Below are 6,000 nucleotides of genomic sequence, written 5' to 3'. Positions count from 1 at the left end.
GTCTGTGGGATTCCCCAAGTCTGGATTCACAATGGCCTCAGATGATAGCTTTTCACTCTTTTATCTTCCAACTTCCTCGTTTTTTGCCTTACTGCTCTGGCCAAGATCTCTTACAGTGTTTAAAGCAGCAGTGGTCACAGGCTTTCGGCTCACCGTTCTAGTCACAGTCCATTATTATAATGAGGACATCAAGGTGGGAACTTAGAGCCTCTTGTCCACCATCAAGAGCAAAGAGAGAATGACTTGTGAATCCTGCTTGTTTCACTCACTCCTCGGGTAGCTTTCTCCTCTGTCAGAGGGCGCAGGAGGCCTGCCTAGGGAATGGTGCCGCTCACAGTGGGCTGGGTCTTCCCACATCAGTTAACTTAATAAGACGATCCCCACAGGTCAACCCAATGTAGCCAGTTCTTCATTGAGACCCTCTTCCCAGGTGATTCTAGGCTGTGTCAAGTGAAAGCTAAAAGGAACAGACACACGCAGCAGAAAGTCAGCCAGAGAGTCCAGACTTGAGGATTAGTCGCCGAAGCCACAGCTTGTCTTACGCTGTTTGTAACTCATGGTAGGATGTATTGCCAATGTCAGCCCACAGCTTTGAAGTGGTTCATTAGATTCGGGGACTCTTGTTCCTTCTCCCTGGTTTTCCTCACCCTACAGACAGGAGGAGGAACTGTCTCCATTCTTTTTCACCCTGTCCAGCTGCCCCTGAGATAGGAGAAAACTATGATTTTTTTTTTTTGTATATGGCCTGTGTGTGCACTGCATGGGTGCAACTGTCTGTGGAGGCCAGGAGAGGGCGTCCGATGCCCTGGAACTGGAGGCCCAGGTGGTCGTAAGTCACCATGTGGGTGCTGGAACCCAAACTTGGATCTTCCCTCAGAGCAGCAAGTGCTCTAACCATGGAGCCATCTCTCCAGCTCCGAGAGATAAGTTTCTGATGAAGCACAAGAAGGCTCAAGTTCAAAAGGGAGCACCTGACACGAGGCAGTCATTTCAAAGCATGAGTTAGGAGTCCTGGCGGAATCGACAGACTAGTTATTTGAAGCTGACATCACTGAACTTTGAGGAAACAGGCTTCCAGGGTTTCACACACAGCAGCCATGGAAGGCTGGAATTCTGAAGCTGAACTATGGCTTCCGTTATACCGACCAGGGCTTTTGGGCTTCTCTGGATCTGAATAGGCACCCTAGGAAGCCCACTCCTTCCCTGAGTGTCCCCTGCACACACACTGTCTCTCAGTGATGCTCCTGAGTTTCCCTTCCCAGCCTAGAGAGCATGATACATTTCTTCTGCCCTCACTTTCTTGGGACCGTCTCCACGAGCACGTTAAAAAGTTTCTCTTTAACCTGCTCTCGTATCCATTGGCCCCCCTGAATCCAGCTAGGGACTGCATCTCCTCCAGCAAGCAGAGGCTTTGCAAGGGAGGGAGGAGGAGGTCCTTGGGGGAGATGGGTGGGGGTGGGGTGCGGGGAAGAGTGTTCTAGCCTGGTACATTCCTCGATCTTTGTCCTTTGAGAGCCGCTCCAGAGTTAGGGCCTCCCAGCTGTGTGGGAGCAGCACACTGGTGCCTCCTTAGGCCTCTGTGAGTTTGCAGCACTAAGTTAGAGCAGCTGTGGAAACTCCCGCCACACCACACCCCCAAAGATATGGGACCGCCCCCTGGGCTCTTTAGAGCAGGGCTGTGCCTGAGTCTCTGCCCCGGGATGAGAGCAGAGCTGAGCGGATTGCTGCCAGGTAACAAGGATGGGGTTGGGGGGAGGTCAGGGCGCTCCTCTTCCCTCCAGCTTCAGTGGCATCTTGCCCTGAGGGCTGCCACGATCTGCTCCGCACCCTGCACACCCGCCAGCAGCGGGGTCACGGAGGGAGGAAGGAAGCCCTGGCCACCCTCCATCCTCGTGATTCCCCGCTGTTCCTTTGTCCATTCTGGCTTGCAGGGAGGGGAGGACCAGGCCAGGGGATACTGTGGGGGTGACCAAGGCCCTGGCTGCTTCTTGAACTGTGGCTACCCACTCCGCTGTCCTCCCCCTGGGGAACTGAGCATTGACAAGCGCCTCCTCTCCCGGTGGGTGTTACCTGGATCCATGGTCATGGCTCTGTCGCACCCAGCAGCGTGTGACTTATGGAGAAGTAACAGGGTCTCCCCCCTCCTACAGGTGGAGAGAGCCAGCCGCTCCAAAGGAGACAGAAGTAGAACTACTAGCAGGTGGGTGTGAAGCCTTAAGCCCTCTTCCCCATCCCAGGGCCTCACAGCTACCCCAGGGAGACAGCAGGAGGGAGAGTGAGATATGTGTGCAAGTAGTATGGGCATCCCAAGAGCACCCCAAAGGAGCCAGCACATCGAGGCACCCTAGCAAGAAGAAACCCAATTTAGCAGAGCCTTCTGGAAACGATTTGAACCCCTGTCTGTTGGGTTCAGAGGTGCCAAGGAACAAGAATGGGGGCTGGGTTGGGGCCAGGTTATACTGTAAGACTGAGACCAGCAAGCATTTCTGCCCTACAGAAGCCCCCACCCTTACCCAGCACCTACTGCTGGTGTGCGCCCAGCTTGTCTTAGCTGTGGGACTCTGCCTCTGTGTCTCTGTGTCCTTCTCTGCCCTGTGGCATTCCAAATGGCACCTACCTCCCAGGAGTGCTGTGATGATTGGAGGGAGGGTTTGGGGGGACTTAGCAATCCCCACTCCCACCCCCAAGCTAGCACAGGGTCACTTGGGAGTTTGTGCTTCTATGCTCTCAACCTTGCCCCTTTGAAGGCATTTCTGCATGCTGGCCATTTCATCTCAGATTGGTGGGGACTCTGAGGTTTGCAGTATTTCCTGACTGCCCACCAGCAGCTTGAGGTTTCTTGAGTAAGGCTATGGTTGGGGACAGCAACTTCTGCCTCCAAGACTCTCCTGACAGAAAGGCTGGTCAAGGCAGGGTTTTGAAAATCTGTAGGCTAGGTCTTACCCAATTCCAGAGCTGCTGGGCAGCCCACAGCCCTTCCTTGGCCATGTTTAGCAAGAAGGAAGAAGCCCAGACTGTGTCCGCAGACTTCCTTGCCCAGGCTTTCCCGCCTGTAGCTTCCTTCCCAACTCCCACTCCATCTAGGCCAGTCACAAGTTCTGGCCTACACAGATCTCCAGTCTGGATGCTGTGTCACCATGACTACTACCCTCCATCCTCCTTGACCCTCCCCATCATGTCCTTGCTGTGACTCTTGGCCCTGAGCTGGTCCTTAGCATTTCAGTCAAGCTGAGAGCCCTGCTAGACCTCCCCTGACCTCTGATCCTGATCCTTCTTCTACTTCTTCTTCTTCTTCTTCTTCTTCTTCTTCTTCTTCTTCTTCTTCTTCTTCTTCTTCTTCTTCTTCTTCTCCTCCTCCTCCTCCTCCTCCTCCTCCTCCTCCTCCTCCTCCTCCTCCTCCTCCTCCTCCTTCTTTTGTTTTTAGAGATAGGTTTTATCTATATAGTCTTGGCTATCCTGGAACTCTCTCTAAACCAGACTGGCCTTGAACTCACAGAGATTGTCTCCCTGTGCCTCTTGAGTGTTGGGATTAAAGGTGTGCACCACCAGGCCCAGCCTGACAACTATTTTTTTTTTTTTCGGAGCTGGGGACCAAACCCAGTAGGCAAGCGCTCTACCACTGAGCTAAATCCCCACCCCCGCCTGACAACTATTCTTAATTCGAATCTCCTCCCGAGTTGAGTTCCTCTTGTTCTGCCCAGTCCCTGCTCTGTCCTCTTAAGTTCTTGCAGTCAAAGGATCTTCCTCTTCCTGGGACACTCGTCCCCACGAGAGCCTGGCCACTCGACCTGCAAGAGCCTGGCTTCCCATCTTGCTCTGTCCTGCTTTCCCCCACCAGGCAGGTGGCAGAGTGTGGCCTCAGCCCTGTGTGTTGTCCTTGTGGTGTTTGCCATCTCCTGGCCTCTTCCTCTTTGCTGCCCCCAAGCCCAGCACAGTGCTGGGCATAGGGGAGGCTCAGATGACACTGGCTCTACTGCTTGCAAAGTGAGCAGGCTTGGTTTGCACTTATCGCTCTGGTTGCTCAACGGTCTGCTTTCTACATCTCTGCACAGACCCAAGCATGCCCTTCCTCCTGACTTGCATGGCCTTCAGCTTCTCCCAGTGAGGTATTGGGGGATTGGCAACAGCGTCTACTGGGCCCACACTGCTGCCCACACACTTGCTAGGGAGCTCTGGGGAGGTTTCCGGAATGAATTGCTCAGGTCTAGGATGTAGCCATTCAGAAGCCCCTATCGCTAGATGTCTGAGTAGATCACATCTACTAGCCATCTAGCCAATGTGGGATTTCTCCAGAGCCATCCAGGCAGTGGGCTTTACCATTTTTATTTGTTTGGGCTAGATTATTGGGGAAGACATGAGAGTCGAAACCCTCTGTCCTCTGTTGGTGAAGCCAATGTTTCTCTGTGCGTGAGTTAGTTTCTGCTTTGAAGATACAAGGCTCTTTGATACCTCCTTCTACCTGTACGTAGGTTGGTAGATTGTTTATTTAACTGTGTGTGTGTCTGTCTGTCTGTCTGTGTGTGTCTGTCTGTCTGTCTGTGTGTGTTTGTGGGAGTCAGAAGACAACTTGCCAGAGTTGACTTTTTCCTTCCTCAAGGATCCTTTTTCCTGGGATCAAACTCAGGTTGCCAGGCTTAGCGACAAGCACCCCTACCATTGTAACCATCTTGCTGGCCCTTTCACCTGCAGTTGTGAAGGTCGCATTTGAGCCCATTTCCTGTCTATTAAGAAGCTGTCACCAAAGCTGCTTGACACTCTTAACAGTCATCTGGGCTGGAGGGTACTTGCATTAAAAGCTATTGGTGCTGCCACACGGCTAGAATCCCAGTTCCGGGAGGTAGAGACACGAGGACCTCTAGGCTTCTGACAGCCAATCTCATGGAATTGCTGAAGATCAGGATCAGAGAATGTGTGTCCCCGCCCCCAAAAATCTCATGGAGAGAGATTGAGAAAGATGTCCGATATTGGTCTGGCTTTCATGAGGGAATAGAGACACACACAGGCAGGATGCTAGGTGCGTGGTGGGGTCTGGGATAGGAAGGGATGGGAAACCCCATCAAGCCTCACTACAGTCCCACGGGGGGAGTACTGAGCATCGTAGTAAGCACCTCTGCTTAGAGCTCACGGCCACAGCGAGGTCCCTTGGGGATGGTGAGTGTCACCGGTTTGTAGCAGGGACTATACATTTTGTGGTTATAAAAAAGCCCCAGCTATGGTCTCTTGGTTCTGTGGATCAGAAGCCTAAAAGCATTTTCCATGGTGCAGATGGAGAGGCGTACAAGGCTGCCTTTCTTCCAGAGGCTCCGCGTGGGTTGAGGACCAACCCACCAGTTCTTAGTGTGCACATAGCATGAACTAGCCTCCGGGCATCTCCTGCTGGCAGCCCCTTCACTCTCACCCCTTGGCTTCCCAGACGGACCCTCCTGGTTACAGTGTCTACCTGGACCGCCTCCTGTCACACAATCTTGAATTTAGTCACCGGGCACACATAAAGTGACCAACTCCTAGGTTCGAGGGGAAATGGCCTGGGTGCTCTGGGAGACTGTCCGTCTACCTACCCCAACCCAGGAGGAAATAAGTGTGGTTCTGAGAGACAGCAAGTCGCTCACATTTGTGTAAGAAAAAAGTGAGAGTGTATGCACAGGCCTTCCGTGTTCGTGCAGGCCTTCCGTGAACATGCATGGCCTTTCGTGTTCGTGCAGGCCCTTATGCAGGCCCAGGCCTTTCCTGTGAAGAGGGAAAACCACAGAAGGCTTTGTGGAGTCAATGCTTCTGGGAATGGAGCACAGGGTAGATGGAGATTTACCAGCATTCATCTTTCTGCATAGTTTAGAGTTTTACTATAGGCCTCTGTCACCTATGTTAAAAATACTTTTGAAAAAAATCACACACAGTCATTCCAGAACCAAAGAGAAAGAAGAGACTCACTAATGCCCAAAGTTTTCCTTTAGAAGGGGGGCCAGGGGCCTGGTAGGATGGCTCAGTGGTATAGAGAGTATT

The 6,000-nt window shown here is 52.6% G+C and overlaps 1 protein-coding gene across 2 annotated transcripts in view; it reads left to right on the top strand.

The window, feature by feature from the left end:
* The first annotated feature begins 1,713 nt into the window (after positions 1–1,713).
* The window catches only part of Hvcn1 (hydrogen voltage-gated channel 1), a 29,467-nt gene continuing 25,180 nt past the window's right edge, over positions 1,714–6,000 (top strand). Inside the window, exons 1-2 of one of the 2 annotated variants that reach the window (XM_017598518.3) lie at positions 1,714–2,059; positions 2,151–2,200. The gene's annotated coding sequence lies outside the window, so the exon portion shown is untranslated. The remainder of the gene's footprint in view (positions 2,060–2,150; positions 2,201–6,000) is intronic. The other variant, XM_063271892.1, reaches the window with a different exon arrangement.

This window comes from Rattus norvegicus, chromosome 12 (genome assembly GCF_036323735.1).
Source record: "Rattus norvegicus strain BN/NHsdMcwi chromosome 12, GRCr8, whole genome shotgun sequence".
NCBI lineage: Eukaryota > Metazoa > Chordata > Mammalia > Rodentia > Muridae > Rattus > Rattus norvegicus.
Note: the sequence above shows the minus strand (reverse complement) of the source record. Positions and strands in the feature narration are given on the sequence as shown.